Here is a 17,831-nt window from a genome sequence, read left to right as displayed (position 1 = left end):
ACTCCTTCGTCTTAGAACTTGAAAGGGAACCAGGCCAGTGAGAAGCTCTTAGCTTGATCTTCATTAGTTTTAGTTTCACATAGGCTTGTATCTGAGGCAATTACATATCAGGAAAGGATAAGAAAAGCAATTGCATGGGTGAAAATAAAAATGTAGCACTTATCTTTTTTTTTTTTTTTGAGATGGATTTTTGAGTTGCCCAGGCTAAAGTGCAATGGTGTGATCTCAGTTCACCACAACCTCCGCCTCCTGGGTTCAGATGATTCTCCTGCCTCAGCTTCCTGAGTAGCTGGGATTACAGGCATGCGTCACTATGCCCAGCTGATTTTGTATTTTTAGTAGAGACGGGGTTTCTCTATGTTGGTCAGGCTGGTCTCGAATTACCGACCTCAGGTGATTTGCCCGCCTCGGCTCCCAAAAGTTCTGGGATTACAGGCGTGAGCCATTGTGCCCAGTCGCACCTTATATTATTTTAAAAGGCAAATTATGATTAGTTTTTTCTTCATTCCTTTTTTCTCTTTCCCTCTGTCCCTATCATCTCCCTCTCCCCTTCCTTTCCCCCCATTCCCCTCCCTCTCTTTCTTTCTATTTTCAGTATCCAAATTTTCAAAGCTTACTCATGTTTCTCAAAATTCTTGTTATTTGCACATGTTTATTTTTCCCAGATCATTGAGTGTCACCTAGTCCTGGGGAATGGAGACTGATTCCACTAGGTCAGATATTGAACCCACTTTGAAGAGGGGTGATCTTCAAACCATAGCTGTCTCCAAAGATATAATTTTCTTTTTGAGGGATGGGTTTTAAAAATGTGATCCTCAATCACATTCCTGGCTATCTGGTTATTTAGATTTACTAAAAATCAATCTCCAAAATATTTTATTGACTAAATAAGAATGATTGAATGATAAATTCTGTGTAGAACTACTTAGCATTAACATATTATATGTTAAATATGTTAAATAAGCCTCGGTAAGATTATAATACAAAACAAAAAAGTAATAGTTCTATTATAATTACCTATAAAAATATAACCTAATTCTGATTCTTTTAGACTAATGGATATGAAAACTCATATACCATGTTTTTCCTCTGGGCTCACACTCTCCATCAAACAGGTCAGGAAGCCATTCACCAGCCCTACTATTAAATCTATTTTGGAGAAGTGGCATTATTCAGTTTCCAACCTCAACAATCCAAACAGACGAGTTTTCTGCTTTAATGGGGGTGGAGTGAATGGAAAAGGGCTTCAGAGGGTTGTGTGGCCTGAATTACAGACAATTTTTTTTCTGTCTTACTGAGGTAAAGCAATGATAAGAATATTTTCTTATGATGAACATAATCACTCTCCTCTGCAATTTTTTAAAAATATATAGTGGAGAATAAAAAAGATCCATCTCATTATGTGTCTCATTGTATAATAAGTACACTGAGATTAGCTCTCTCTCATGATTTCTTATATTGGGTGAATTATGTATGGTTACAAATTATCTTTTAAAGGTTTTAAGATATTGGATGCCCTACCACAGAGGCAGCAGTATCTACTTCAACAATGATATTGTAGAGTGAAGAAATATGTTTCCTTGAAACAGAATCCTGGCTGAAGACAAAATGCCCTTGGAAAAGCATAGAATTAAATAATCAGGACTGTGAATATAGGAAATTCTGCTTGCTGTCTGCCATATGCCATTCTCTGCCTGTTCCTGGGCATACAAGAAGTTCTCATTTTTATGTCTCCCTTGCAATTTGGCCAAGTGATTGGATGTGAGCAGAAATACTGCATGCCACTTTCAGGACTGGTTCATAGCTCCTCCCACATGTCCATCTTGATGTTCTTTTTCTGTCAACTGGATGCTGAAGATGCTGATGGGAGAAGAAGGTGGGAGAATCCTGGTCCATGACTAAGAGCAAGGAGAGCAGCCTTATCCTCCTAAACACCATCCTAGAAAGCTATCTGATGAAGAATGACTTGTTTTTAAGTCATTTAATTTTGGGGGTTTATTTGTTAGCATAATAACATTCAACACACTGCATTACATAAAAGTAGACTGGCAGTACTGAAAGTATATTAAACTCTCAAATGTTTCACAATCTATTTCTGGTCCAAGTGAAACCGTCTCTGTCTTCACTTTTACCACTTTCACACTTCATTTAGGTTTTTTTATTCCCTTGATCTTCTGTGGTTACAGGTATTTTCATCATGAAATTTTTCATTATCTAAGTGCTTAAGAGGTGTTAAAGAATAAGTCTATAATTATTACACACGGTTGTGATTGTTGTGTAATGTGAAAGCCAGTCCGGTTCTGTACTGCCTTAACAACAATCAGTAAAGTTACAGAGGATCAGTTCAAGTGTGAACCTGACACATGAATCTGTCTCTGGATTACAGAAGACATCCAGGATCGAGAGTAACCAACACTCAGGATTTACATCTGTGCTTTACTTGAGCCAATGAGATTTCAGAAGTACCAGATCAAACTAGGCTTGCCTTAAGAAAACAAAAATAAAAATAGACAAATGGGACTATATTAAACATAGCAAAGGAAACAATTAACAGAGTGAAAAGACAACATGTCAAATGGGAGAAAATATTTGCAAACTATTTATCTGACAATGAACTAATATCCAGAATATGCTAGGGACTCAAGTTAACAGCAAAAACAAAGCAAAACAAAACCAAAATAATCCCATCACAAATTGGACAAAGGACATGAATAGACATTTCTAAAAAGAAGACATACCAACAGGTATACAAAAGTGTTCAATATTACCAATCATCGGGGAACTACAAATCAAAACCACAATGAGGTATCTTACCTTAGAATGGCTATTATCAAAAGACAAAAAATAATACATGCTGGTGAGGACATGGAGAAAAAGGAATTCTTATTTAGTGGGAATATAAATTAATATGGCCATTATGGAAAATAGCATGGAGACTTCTCAAAAAACTAAAAGTAGACCTATTATACAATCCAGCAATCCCCCTACTGGATATTTATCTAAAGGAAAAGGAAAGGAAATCTGTACGTCAAAGGGATACCTGAACCCTCATGCTTATTGCAGCACTATTCACAATAGCTAACACATTGAATCAACCAAAATATCCATCAACTAACAAACGGATAAAGAAAATGTAGTGTGTCTCTGGCCATACCACTCTGAACGCGCCCGATCTTGTCTGATCTCAGAAGCTAAGCAGGGGTAGGCCTAGTTAGTATTTGGATGGGAGACTGCCTAGGAATCCTGGGAGCTATAGGCTTTAAGAAGTAAACAAATAAATAAAAAGTAAAAAAATAAAAAGAAAATGTAGTGTGTATATATATACACACACAATGGAATACTATTCAACCAAAAAAAGAATAAAATCCTGCCATTTTCAGCAACATGGATTGAACTGAATGTTAAGTGAAATAAGCCAGGTATAGAAACACAAATATGGCATGTTCTCATTCATAAGTGGGTGTTGAAAAAAGTTGATCTCAGGAAGGTAATAGAATGATAGTTGCCTGAGCCTCAGAAGAGGAGGAGAATGAAGAGAGATTGCCTAATGTATGAAAACATAGAGTTAGATGGAAGAAATAAGTTACAGTGTGTGATAGCAGAGCTGGGAGACTATAGTTAAGAATAATGTATTATATATTTCAAAATAGCCAGAAGAAAGTAATTGAAATTATTCCAATACATAGAAATGCTAAATGCCCAAGGTGGTAGATACCCAAAATAATTTGACTTGGTCATTATACATCCTATGCATGTAACAAAATATCCCATTATCCTATGTACAAATATTGTGAATCAATTATTTTAACATGTTAAAAAACAACAAAAAAACTAGGCTTGTCTTATTCAAAATGGTATTGCAAAACAAAATGACATTTTGAATGTGCACATTTCTAGGGAAATGGTTGAGAGCCTATAGAAAAATTCTTGAAATATTTCACAGTTTATCCAAAACTAGACTAGAACCACTCTTCACTGTTGTCTAGCTCATTTGCAATGGAATCAGGGTGAGTTGGTTCAGACTGGGAATGTTACAGGTTGGATCAGATGCCTAAGACCATTCCTGTTCTGAACTCATAGACTAAATGCCCTCCTAGAGCCAAATGTTCCTCTCTAGAAGGAAAGGATATCACCTGGGGCATCCTTTTGCTGATATAGCACCCTCCTAAAATTTCAGCCCTCCTCTGAGCTTCAGTGCATTTCTGGTATAAGAAATATTTCATTGCCACCTTAGATATCAAACTCAAAGGATGAATAGATCCTGAAAGTGACAGAGTAATTCACAGAAAAGAGTCACCTATCTATTCCACAAATGCTCATCAACTACCTACTCTCACCAGCCAGGGAGGAATCATGAAGTTCATTGAGAAGACATAAGGATGGTAGTAGTCACATTGATCTTCATTCCAAAATTAAGTTGGGATTTTCTTTACCCTCAGAATGACCAAACTCATGGTGAGGCTGTTCATAAATCCTGTTGACTTGCCAGGTCCACAGCATGCTGTTTTCTAAAGGCATTTGACCTCTGCTCTAATAATCTCAAGTTGAGAAGCAATGTTCTTTGCTGACCCTCTTTAACATTAACTATATTCTCAAATTTTAAAAAATCAAGTTTTACTTCTTCAGCCTTAAAATTCTTCTCATTTTAATGAAATAATATTTCTCAAATATTTGAATACATTCATCCATTTTTGGGCCACTTCATCTATTTTCTGGATAGATTATGATATTCAACTATGTGTATTTTGTCTTTTTTCTTTTTTTGTAGAATTTATTACATATAATCTTGGCTTCCATTTTATTTCCCACTTATCCTCCTTTAAAAAATGATTTATGCTTTTTCAATGAGGAGTCCAAAATGGCACACAGAACTCTAAGTACAGGGTAAACAAGGCCATCTCTAATGAGAAAGCCGTTCAATTCAGCAAAGATTTTTCCAACCAGCTATACACAGTCATGCCAGAATCCTCAGATTTAGGGTTTCCTATTAGCAACTGTAATTCTTTTGATTGCTGGCCTGTAAAATATTTAGTACTATACTGTACCACAATAATGTAAATATGTAAATAGAACCTCCATCTCCAGCCTGATTATATGAAATGAATACCCCTGGTAAATAATTTAATTTTAAAAGTAGCTACTTTTACAGAAAAATATATGTTGTAAGATAACTTTTACTCTTTTTTCATACATTAAGAAGTCTAAAAAAAGAATAGATGTCAGTTTTTTAAACTTAGGGGAAAAAACAAACCTAAACATGATTATACACTTTGCTGACCTTTGAAATTTAATTTGACCAAATTTTGAAAATAGTCTTTGAGAATTACAGAGTGAGCACATGCCTGTACTTCATGAAACCCAAGTCAAAGTTTTTTTTTTTTTAATAAGCATTCAGCATAGGTATCATCTTTGCTTTTTTTTTTTAATGTCTTTAAGCCTTTTAGAAATCTTAAAATATGACTCTTTCAGCATTCTTTTTCTTTTTTTGTAAAATTCAAAACTTAAATTTGACGAGAGGAAAAAAAATATCCAAACCACATCTATGCTTTTTCTGCTCTCAGCTTCTTCCTACAGAGCTGTACTTTAAACTTGCAATGTAATTATGAGTTTCCTTACCACATATGCCACTAATCCCACGGAAGTATGTGGCCTTTCAGAATACATGAAAATAATCTCTCAGGGCACCTTGGGTGCTTTCTCACTTGCCATGTCCACAAAGAGTTCCATCTGTGACCCTGATGGTCAGATAGCCTGTGCTGGGGGAGACCAAAGAACTCCTCCCTAAAGCCTTTTCTTCCTGCGCTTCTCCTGCCCTCACAAGCAGGTCTTTTCTGAGCCCCTTCACAGCCATTGTTCAATGGAATTTACACAGTGACCCTGGGCAGTAGGTGGTGGATCTGGGAGTGTGGATTTTTACCCTTATTTGCTGAAGAAAAATCTGAAACTCAGGAAGGAGGGCAATGATGTGCCTAAAGTCTCTTATAGATTTCAATGTCTGGATTATGACTCAATCTCAAATCTTCGGTTCTTTGGATTAAATATTTAAATGAAGAATTGAACAAATGGATTACTTCTAATTTCATAAAACTTGAAACAAAGAGAAATACTTATTTTAATGCCCCCTATGCGCACTCAGTAGAGATATTGTCTAGCTAAGCACAATGTTCAAAACCTTTGTGTGGAACATGCCATTTTGCTGAAATGAATAGATGTGTTTACATGTCTCTAAATAGTAGAATGAAAAAGCTGGAAAAAGGATTGTAACAAGAGTCCTTCACTTTGGTAATCTTGTTAATCATCCTAACAATATTATAATGCTTTATAATCTATGGTAAATGTTTGTTAATACTTAGAGGAAGATGCAGAAAACAACTATCTGGTTAAATTTACTTAAACATATGAGACCAGCTTTGTAAAACAAAGGGATTCCCACTTAATATTCTGAAGAATATTTGAGAAAAACAGGAATGTATTTCTTTTGTATTATTTATTGATTTTTAAATTTTAGATCCAGGGGTCCACGTGCAATTTTGTTACATGGCTATATTGCATGAAGCTGAAGTTTGAGCTTCTAATGATCCTGTCACCCAAGTAGTGAACACAGGACCCGATAGGTATTTTTTGACCCTTGCCACCCTCTCTCCCTCCCTGCTTTTGTGATCACTGTCCATGAGCAGTAATGTATTTAACACCAAGATAAGAACTGATGCTGAGCTATGAATTGGGAGCCTTGAGTTTGAGTTCTGACCCTGCTACTACCTCGTTGTGATTTTGGCAAGCCTCTTGACTTCTCTGGGACTTAGTTACTTCATCAAAAACTAAAGAAATTATCCTTTTCAATTACTGGTCTACACATCACTTTGGAGAGGCTTTTAAAAATACAGATTCGTAGGTCTCCTTTTGGATACTCTGTGTCAGTAAAGCTGAAGCTGGATCCCAGAATCTCTACTTTCAAAGGCTGTCATAGCTATTTGATGTGTTGTCAGGTTGGGAACGTCAGACTTGCTTACGTCCCTTCTAGCTTCAGCATTCCTGATTGCAACATTCCTGACTGCTCATATTCCTCTACGCTGTGCTTACTTGGGAGGGAGGGTGAGAAGGGCCAAAGCTGTCGTCAGCAGGTTATATCAAATCAGCTTCCTTGGTGGTGTCCCTGCCCACATGCCCAACTCCTCAACACTACTTTCTACACTATTGTTGGAATTTTGTGTGTGGTTAAATGGGAAGGAGAAAGAAGGGAAAAAAGGAGAGAGGGAGAGAAGGAAGGAAGGAAAGGAAGAAAGGAAAAAGGAAGGAAGAAAAGAAGGAAGGAAAAGGAGATAGCTTGAGGCGGTTGGAAAATGTGATTATTTTACTACCTTGAATAACTACTCTTGCCGATAAAAGTGGATTCTTTAACGTGGCACTTAGGTTACTTTAAAATCGGGTCCCAATTCCCTTTAAGTCTTGTTTCTGGCCCCTCCAAAGATATTTCTGGTCACACTCTTCTCACTCCTGTAATATATTTTACAGGTAATGAAGTTTCAGATCCTACCAATTTCTGCCTCATGAAATAAGTCTTACTTTTCAAAGCTTAATATGTAGTAAGAAATGTGTAATATGACCTCCAGTTCTTCCTTCCACAATTCCAAGCATCTTATTCACACTCTCAATCAAGCATTATCTCAGGGTGTTACAACTGACTTTAGACACATTTCTCCCCTTATCAGCTACCCCTCCCCAGCTATTTGAGGTTGGGGGTCTCTATATCATTTACTTTACTCATAATAATAAAATTAGCATTCATGTTTGCTTGACCATTTGCCAATTTCTATACATCCATTATTTTATTTGCGCTTCATAACATTTCTGTGAAATAAATATTTTTTGTCAAACCATTTTCTTGATAATGAAACTGCAAACTGGTTTGCTGGTTAATGATGATGAGAGGTTTATTGGTTTGGTTAATGATGAGAGGCTTACTGGTTTGCTCATTAATGATGGAGCTGAGATATGAACCTAGATGCTGTGAATTCAAATCTTCTGATTTTCCAACATTGATTTACAAGACATTGACAGATAGCAGGTACTCAGTAAATGTATATGAAGCAATTAAGTGAATGAATAACTGGTGAGAAAAGGCATCATGGTCTGAAATAACGGTCTCTGGTCTATGTTTGCATCTTAAATCTGTTACTTGCTATCTGAACAATGTTGGATAGTTCACCTAATCTGTCTGAACTTCCCTTTCCTTCTTTATCACATGGAAAAATCATATTGCCCTCATATAGTGGTGTGTGTGTGTGTGTGTGTGTGTGAACTCAATGATATGAAATGTGTAATGTGTTCTAATCAGTGTGTGCACAAAGTACTCATGATATGTTTGCTTCATAACTTTATGTGAAAGGCAGTCATTTTGTTATTCATTACATGTGAAGTCTATGCATATGCCTACCTGTGGAGGGTATATTTATTCCTGAGATTTTAATCTCGGTCATCTTCAGTGAGAAACAGTAAGAGAGACATTATATGATGATAGTTAAGAACACAGGGTCTAGGCAATCTGAGTTGAAAACCTGATTCTCTGCCTTTTTAGCCTTGTGAGTTTGGCCAAGTTACTCTCTCCATGCCTTAGTCTCTTCTTCAATAACATGGAGAAAATGCCATTCAGAATCATGCCTGGTGTGTGATAAGCGCCATGTATTTGTGGCTATTTACTTACATTATGAAGGCACAAAACTAATAATAGGCATGGTTAGCAAATAATGACATATTTGTCCTTTGTGTTTCTCAACCAAAATTGACAATTCTTGTAAAAAAAAAGAACAACAGTAAACTGAGACCTTGTCATTTGTATTTGGATGAGTAGGTAACAGTGATTAGATGAGCATTTGAAGAACACGCAATTCTTCAAATACATATTCCACACTCACATATAAAGAAAACACAGTAGGAGTGTGCATTTTGTATTTAAACATAATGAAACATCAGCTCTTGTGTATTTATGAATGGAGTAGGAAAAAAGGTCATTTGACTTTTGTTGAGCAGCTTGGACTTTGATCTTTGATGCTCTCATTTGAAATAACAAAAACTGCCTCTTCCGTTCCCCGGCCCTGCTAATGAACAGAAGAACTGGAAGGAGAAAGAGTGCCATCTTTTAGAAATGATTCCTCTGAATCATAGCTATCCTTTGGAACAGCACATCAAAGGTTCTATTTCACCCGAGAAATCTCATACACATTTTGAAAGTTAAACTGTAATAACAAAACCTACACTACCTGTAATGCCAAAACATATCAAGCAAGATGTAACAATCTCTCTCGTATCCCAGTCTCATACATACGTGGTGTGAGTTAAGAACAAAGGTACTTTTGACTTTAAGACAATATGAAACGTGAGGTCAGTGTCCTTGGGAATAACGAGAAACCTGAGATATTTATTTCATAGAGATGACGTTAAGATGACCTCAGAAAGATTTTCTTTGGAATGGTGGAGATTAAGTGGTAAGGCTAGGTATTCCTGTTACCAAAATAAATACTGCTTAAGCAACAGCAAACATGGGAGAGGGACGAAAGAAGAAGGGTTTCCCTACCCCTTTGCTAGAGCTAAAGTAAAACAGGCAAATGATTTTGAGGGCTCAGCATTTAAATCTACCACATAGGGTTTAAGTGTTGGTGCTGTACTGCTGTCTGTTGATAGAACTATGCCTTCTCCTTGAAGCTTCAAACTTTAGTTGATGTCTCAGGTAGAAAGTCTGTCCTTCAACATCTTTAATAGCGTTGACAACATGAATCACTTTGCTGAAATGCCTCCTCACCGAAGACCTTACTACCTTTGAAACTCTCCTCAACTCTGCTCTCTGCCACTGAATTCTGGACAGAATTAGAGCTGACATGCATGAACTCCTGAAGGCGAGCCTGCCCAGACAATCTTTAGGTTGGTGGTTCACTGTCCAGGGGGCACAGCTGCCACCGTTCCATGGGCCTTTTTCCAAGGGTAACACAATAATCACGATAGATAACAACAGAGAATGTGCTATTTTCAGCATCTCACATCCATTGTCTCAATTGACTTTTATCACTATTCCACATTAAGCAATGGTGCTAAGAGAGGTGACTTGCCTGAAATTTGTATTTTTATCCATTATAATTTGTTGCCTGTCAATGATCCAATGGCCCCTTAGTAAAATACTGATGCTTTAACTCTAGGTTCCCAAATGCCATTTAGTTTCTAAAGCATCAAGTCATAGCAAAAACAACATGCATGTTGAAATCAGATCTGAATTTGAACAGGCTCTGTTACTTGTCAGCTAGGGGACCCTCTCTGAGCCTGAAACATTCCACACTTATTCAAAAAGGATTATAAAGCAATCACATATTAAAATGAGTTAATGAATATGAAAGCACCTAGAACAGAGTTTTGAAAGTAGTACATGCTCAGCAAATGTGAAATTCCTTTTTCTTCTTTCCCCTTTAATACATGAGAATTTCTTATACATTGCTTTGGTATTTTAATAAGATGGTCTTAATTTTACTCATTGCATGCATCTTGAGGCCAGTGAGGCACTAATGCAATAATCTCTGTCAATCCTTTCAGTTATTGAAACTAACAGCCATGACACAACCTTCTCATTCAGGCAGCCTACCTATATTTTTAATGGGGGTATTAGTATACTTACAGTCTCTATCAGAACAAAATTCTGTTATTATATTTACTCTAGGACCATTATTTTATGTGACTATGACTTTGTCAGAGTAGAGAGAGGATGTGACTGGCTTTTTTGAAAGGAGCAATTTACCTATTATAAACTAGTTGAAAACCCTTATTGAATAGCGTATTGCAATTGATGTTTGGAGTAACATGCCAGTTTTAGCAACAGTTGATAATTTTAAATAGAATGCTTCAAATTTATGATTTCTTTGCACCTGTGTTCACCCATTTATTTTCCTTCGGCCTTCATAGTTCTTTGAATATTGGATGAGTGGTATAGGTGACAAATGAATGGCACATGTCTGTAAAGCGCTAAGCTCGGCTCAAAACCTGCAGATCTTCTAGTTAACTAACCAAGTGATTCAGTTGATCACACGAGTATAGTATCCCAATAAGTTTAGACCCTGCTCTGGACTCAGGAGAACATTTTATCTGTTTAGGTCATTCTAATAAAAGTTCATAAATATAGCCACCCTGTTGCAAAGGGTTTCAAATTTTGGAGATAAGAGACTGCTTTAAGAATCAGATGACTTATAAATCTTTGGAAATGTAAGTCTTCAGAAAAATTCATAAACACACACACACACACACACACACACACACACACACACACACACCCTTTTTGGATGTAATTCCATAAAGTTCAGTATAGCCTAGTGGTTAAGCTAAGGGCTTTGGAGTTAGATAGTCTGGCCTAAAATCATGACTCTACTGCTATATAGTTTTGTGACCTTCTTCATATCATTTAATCTCTTTAAATTTCATTTTCAAAATGGGAATAAAAACAGTACCGATGTGATGAGTCGTTATTAAGTTTAGAGGAGATAAAGCATGTGAAGTGTTCAGCACACTGTGTGACACTTACTAAATGCTGTACATTTTTGTTATTTTAAGGGAGGTAAGCAGATCTCCAAAGCTTATTTGTGGACAGCAGATTAAGAATTTCTGCTATGAAAAGAGGACAAAGTTCAAACCAATTAAGGACAATCTGCCTACCATAAAAACAAGATCCTATGGAAGTTAAATAACTATCAATAAAGGGGCATTCAACAACTAGGTCTGCTACCCTGCCTGGCCCAGAGTAAGAAGGACAATGGGTCCAGCCATGTCCCTGTTCTTTCTGAGGAGTAGCAACTATGCCTCCTACTGCACCCGCCTGTACCAGCCACAGCCAAGAACTTGGCATCATGGATGCTCTCTACACTTGACTGAAAAAGAAAACAGCTTCTTGGCTGCCTGCGCCTTATAAGGTGATCATCCTGTTCCTGACATATTTTTTTACAAGGTTCTAGGTGTAAGAAAAGGCTGTTTTAGGTTTTAATGAGAGAATATTTGCTAAGCACCCAGCTTAAGGACACACACAAAACAATAAATGCTGCCTCTTTCCAAAGGTCAGGAGAAAGGATAACTTAGCTTGACAAAGTCACAGCTCTGGGATAAATTCCACTGATACTCAGGGGACTGTCTAAGTTATGTAGTTTAACTAAATTTGACTTGAAATAAGTAGGCCTTTGAGAAGACTTTTCTCTGGGGATTTTACAGATATTTGCTGATATTGTATTTGCTCTCAACACACTTGACTTGTGCTTTAAGGTACCCTATTTTAGTCAAAGTAGATTCTTTAGCCAAATCAGTACATTTTGAAATGACTAAAATATCTAGCAGCCAGCAAGTTCAGATACATTAATCTTTAGGAGGAAGTAGCCACAAATTGAATAGTGCCTAAAGATTCTGTATTGTTTTGCTTTGTTTCAGAAAGATTATCACAGGGAACAGCTGAATTAAGTGATTTTAATATTAATATATTCATTTCTGTATTTCCAATACCTAGCATGGTTCTCATACCAAGTCTAGGAATATGATAACTATTTATTGAATGAATCTTCTATACATGTATGTCAATATCCATTTTTAAGAACTCCATGGTCAGGCATGGTGGGTTACATCTGTAGTCCCAGCTACTCAAGAAGCTGACATGGGAGGATCATTTGAGCACAGGAGTTTGAGTCTATAGTGTACCATGATCAGACCTATGAATAGTCACTGTGCTCCAGCCTGTGCAACATAATGAGATCTCATCTCAAAAAAAACAAAACAAAAGAAAACAAAAACAAAACAAAATAAAACACCCTCCATGGTTTTTTTTTTTTTTTTTTTTGAGACAGAGTCTTGCTCTGTTGCCCAGGTTGGAGTGCAGCGGCACGATCTCGGCTTATTGCAACCTCCCTCTTACAGGTTCAAGCAATTCCCCTGCCTCAGCCTCCCAAGTAGCTGGGACTACAGGTGCGCAGCACCATGCCCAGCTAATTTTTTCTATTTTATTAGAGACTAGGTTTCACTGTGTTGTCCAGGCTGGTCTTGAATTCCTGAGCTCTGGCAAACCACCCACTTCCACCTCCCAAAGTGCTAGGATTACAGGTGTGAGCCACTATGCTCAGCCCCCTCCATGTTTTTTTAACAGGTTTTACTGTTAAACTAGGTGAGAGGAAATTTACTGTGCAATTACTTGCTGTGGCTGATACAAGGTGCAGATTATAGCTCTATGGTGGCCTGGAGAACCTCACCCTTCCTAATGGGTTATCTAAGCAGGTGACTGGGATAACCAATATTTTACTTTTGATAAAGTTTCATTGATCCTTTTTCAACTAGTCTTACCAAATTCTCTGAGTAACACCTGCTACATTTGATCTCAACTCAATTTCAACTCCACTGGTGTGCATGGGTGGGAACAAGAGAAAAATAAGGACAATATTTAAGTAAAAGAAATTTAGCAATGTCAGAAAAGACAGCAGGACAAATTGCAATCAGTAATCCAGCAACAATGCTAATCATTTAAAATTGTACATTTACATTTTCCAATGCAAAAATAATGATGTCAATATGAATACTAGTGACAACAGTAATAATAATGGGTTTTCATTTATTATTTACTGTATGCTGTAGACTGGGTTAAATTCATTTGCATGGCTTATTTCATTTAATCCTCACAAGAATCCCAGGTGGAGGAGACTGGCATTTTCTTCCCTCCTTTATAGATGAGGAAACGGAGGCAGTGAGCAGTTAAATAACTTACAGACAGATGTAGATCCATTGTCAAAGTATTAAAGTCAGAATTCTCCATCATTGTACTGGCTTTTCTCACAATATGGCCTTGGACCATCTGCCTTAGAATTAACTGGGGTGCTTGTTAAAAATGAATAGCTCTTGGTGTTATCTAAAGCAAATGAATCGGGGTCTTAGGAATGAAGCTCAGGACTCTACATTTAAGAGACCGCAGGCGCAGTATTTCCTACCTACATCATAGTTGGAGAACCACTGTCTGAGCAATATGAATTTCACAGCCTGATATTGCTACATGAACAAGGTTGAGTAATACGATTCCTGTTTTTACTACAGAGTCATGTAAGAGCAAAAATATATCACAACATTAAAGAGAAACAGTAACATATTCCCCCATCGAAAATCACCCCAGCTATCAAAATCATTTCAACAGAAGACTCAACTGTTTTTCTTCTTAATTGATCATAGAAATGTACCTGCTTTTGGCCAGCTTTTTTTGTTTGTCTCTTACATGGAACTGGGGCCTCAATTTCCCATTCATAAGTGTCTAACTAGACAAAATTTTACAAAACTCCAGAGTTACATATTAATAAATATATAATGTTTGCTCTTTCTAAAAATGAGGATTCTCTATAAAATTTCTTTAAAGAATTTTTTTTTAAGACGAAATTTCACTCTTGTTGCTCAGGCTGGAGTGCAATGGTGAGATATCAGCTCACTGCAACCTCCGCCTCCTAGGTTCAAGTGATTCTCCTGCCTCAGCCTCCCAAGTAGCTGGTATTACAGGTATGTGCCACCATGCCCAGCTAATTTTTTTATTTTTAGTAGAGACGTGGTTTCGCCATGTTGGCCAGGCTGCTCTTAAACTCCTGACCTCAGGTGATCTGCCTGCCTTGGGCTCCCAAAGAGCTGGGATTATAGGCGTGAGCCACCAGAATTTTTTTTTTTTTAATGTAGGGTTATAATTTGTTTTAAAAACTATCTCGAAGTATATTTAGTATGTCTCGACAAGTTTGAAACCATTTAAACTCTTTGACCCAGTAATAACATTTTCAAAAATTTTGTCAAAGTAATTAACCAGAGATATAGATTAATATTTCTACAAAGATGCTTAGTGAAGCACTATTTATAATAGAGAAAGAAGAGGAAAATTTAAAATGCCCAACAATGAGAGAATTGCTAAATATTAAATAAATCATTTTGTTATAAGTAAAATGGATTCCTATGCCACCATTAGAATATCAGATTTTTCTAGAATCCTAACAGATATGGGAAAATCCTTCTTAAAACTGTCAAGTGAACAATGCAGAATAAAAAAGAATATATATATATACAGGCCAGGACTGGTGGCTTATGCCTATAATCTCAGCACTTTGGGAGGCTGAGGTGGGCGGATCAATTGAGGCCAGGAGTTCGAGACCAGTCTGGGCAACATGGCGAAACCCTGACTCTACTAAAAATACAAAAATTAGGTGTGGTGGCGTACAATTGTAATCCCAGCTACTCAGGAGGCTGAGGCACAAGAATCGCTTGAACCCAGGAAACGCAGGTTGCAATGAGCCAAGATCACGCCACTGCACTCCAGCCTGGGTGACAGAGCAAGACTCTGTCTCCAAAAAATAATAAAAAATAAACGAATATTTAAAAAAATTTAAAAATATATATATAGTCCTGATATTCATCTGGTATACAACAATAGGATATATATAACCATAAAAATGTATATATATATATATGCGCATGTGTATATGTGTGTGTGTCTGTGTAAGTATGTGGGGAATGCATGTATATATGCTTTAAAGGGTTATACAGGAAGTAAACCAACACGTTTTAATGATGGCTATCCCTGGATGCTGCAATGACAGGTTATGTATTTATATTTTATAAAATATAAATAAATATTGGAATACTTATTGGAAATTTTCTGAAGTTCCAAATTTGTCCACAATGAACGTGTATTTTGTAGTTAGAAAATATGTTATTACGAAATAACTCAATAGGAAACTACTTTTAGAAATGCATTTATGATGCAAGGCGAAGCATATCTGCAATATGACAAAGAGGCCTCTGAAGCAGGCCTCACCAATGTTCCCAATGATGGTAAATTTGGCGATAATTGTATTGTTAGGGGAGCTCCAAGCTCAAATGCTGCAATTATGAGCTCGGGTACACAAGGACATGTTGGAAGTGACAGGCAATGTCAGCTTCCGCCAAAATAATGGTCAAGCGAATATGTGCTTTTGCCCAAAAAGGAAAGTAGCATGGCTGTAACTGGATATTGTAAATAAGTGGTCAAAGGATCCCTAAATAAGCAATAGCATATAAGCCTCCTTGCGGCATATTTTTCCTTCTGGGAGCTGTGTTAGGCTCACAGACATAAAGGCAGCCAAGAAACTGTTATCTGTTTGCTTCTAATTTATTTTTATAACTGTCCGTGCCAGCAACAACAACAACAATGACAAAAATGTTTCTAGGAGAAAATAAACTTGGCAATAAACCCTCTGAGTTTTTGAAGAATCTTATCAATCAAAAGCTTCTACTTATCATGTAGTTGTCAAACCCAGCCTCATTAAAACTTTCTGTATAATTGAGTGTATGTAGGGCTATTGGTACTGGAACCTTGATACTTGGCATCCAATCCTGGCTCTGCCAGGACCTTTGTACTTTTGGGTGGATTTCTTAGCTTCTCCACATCTTGTTTTTCTTATCTGTAAATGTAGACCATATTATGCCATGCAGGGCTTTGGGGGGTTGAATGAGAAAATGCCACTAAAATACAGAACACAATCCCAGGCACATTGTAAAATGGAAAAGTCAGCTTGATTCCTTACCCCTCTAGCCATATAAATAGGATGATTTCAGGTCTCTCAAAAGTGTTTCAAGGAATAAAGGAAGAAGTCAAACAAGCATGTGTGTTTCTGTGGATGTTGGTTTGTGATGAAATATATACATATATATATAAACATGTTATATATAACATATTTGTAAGGATGAAATAACTAGTATCTGCTTAAACAACAACAACTACACTTCTGAAAATCCTTTATTTTTCCTGATAGGTTTTGTTCAGGTGAAAATGTTCACTGGTAAAAGACAAGACAATCCATTTCTTTTCTGTAGTATTAGCTTCATTCGAAGGACACAGTGACATCTATTCAGAAACGTACCAATCTTTTTTCTTTTAAAATATTGAGGCAAACATCACTGAAGTTTCTTTAAAGCCAATGGTAACAAACATATTTCAGCATCTGTTTTGCTTCACTGTAGGTCTGTGTGTGGGTAGGTTATAAAATAAAATGAGCTTGCCATTACGGATATTACTCAAAAACAAACAAACAAAAAAAAACCCTATGATCATGATGCTGATAATCCTGCATTTATTATCCTAATAAAAACACATAAATGTCTAGAAAGAAATAGACAATTATCTATTAGGCCTTCCATCTCTTATTTAATAATAGCAGTGTCATTGCTGTAGTTAAAACCAACTCTGATCTTAATAAATCTGACGTAAAAACATATCACCACACGGGGACTGTGTTAACCTTATGCAATACTTTCAACTATGGTGACTAATAAGTCTATAATTTTTATATGGTTGCTCTTACTGAGGAAAGAGTAACCATTTAAGGAAATCTTCTACATCGCTGTTTGTTGAAAGGAAAGCTGGATCTACGTGCATGCCAACATACTACTAAAAAGTAAATATGCAATCAAATTATTCAACAATTTGAAATCATGGCCATTTTTATAGTTCCCGATGCTGATCTTTATCCAGATGAGGTGAAACTATTTTACTTGTCAGAACTCTAAAACTAAATATTTATAAACCTCAAATACACAAATACATTATCACAGTGTGTGTATATGCACGTGTATGTACACATTTTTATAGAATGAGAATGAGTTAGGTTTTGTAAAAGTTTCAGTTACAAGTTACATGCCCGTGTTACACATTCTGTCTGTAAACCACCTACACCCACACACGTATTCATTCATCCACTATTATAATATGGTTTTCAAAATCATGTCACATAGATGATCTCATTTGATCATAACAGGAACCACAGTGTAATTGAAAT

The 17,831-nt window shown here is 36.6% G+C and overlaps 1 protein-coding gene and 1 pseudogene across 10 annotated transcripts in view; one reads left to right on the top strand and one right to left on the bottom strand.

Annotated features, from left to right (window-relative positions):
* PDE4D (phosphodiesterase 4D) overlaps positions 1-17,831 on the bottom strand; it is a 1,549,195-nt gene that overhangs the window by 259,100 nt on the left and 1,272,264 nt on the right. The window lies entirely within an intron of this gene.
* On the top strand, positions 3,141-3,259 carry LOC116554728 (annotated as a pseudogene).

The sequence above is a fragment of the Sapajus apella genome, unplaced genomic scaffold, assembly GCF_009761245.1.
Source record: "Sapajus apella isolate SASKATOON/1434 unplaced genomic scaffold, GSC_monkey_1.0 scaffold1, whole genome shotgun sequence".
NCBI classification, from domain to species: domain Eukaryota; kingdom Metazoa; phylum Chordata; class Mammalia; order Primates; family Cebidae; genus Sapajus; species Sapajus apella.
Note: the sequence above shows the minus strand (reverse complement) of the source record. Positions and strands in the feature narration are given on the sequence as shown.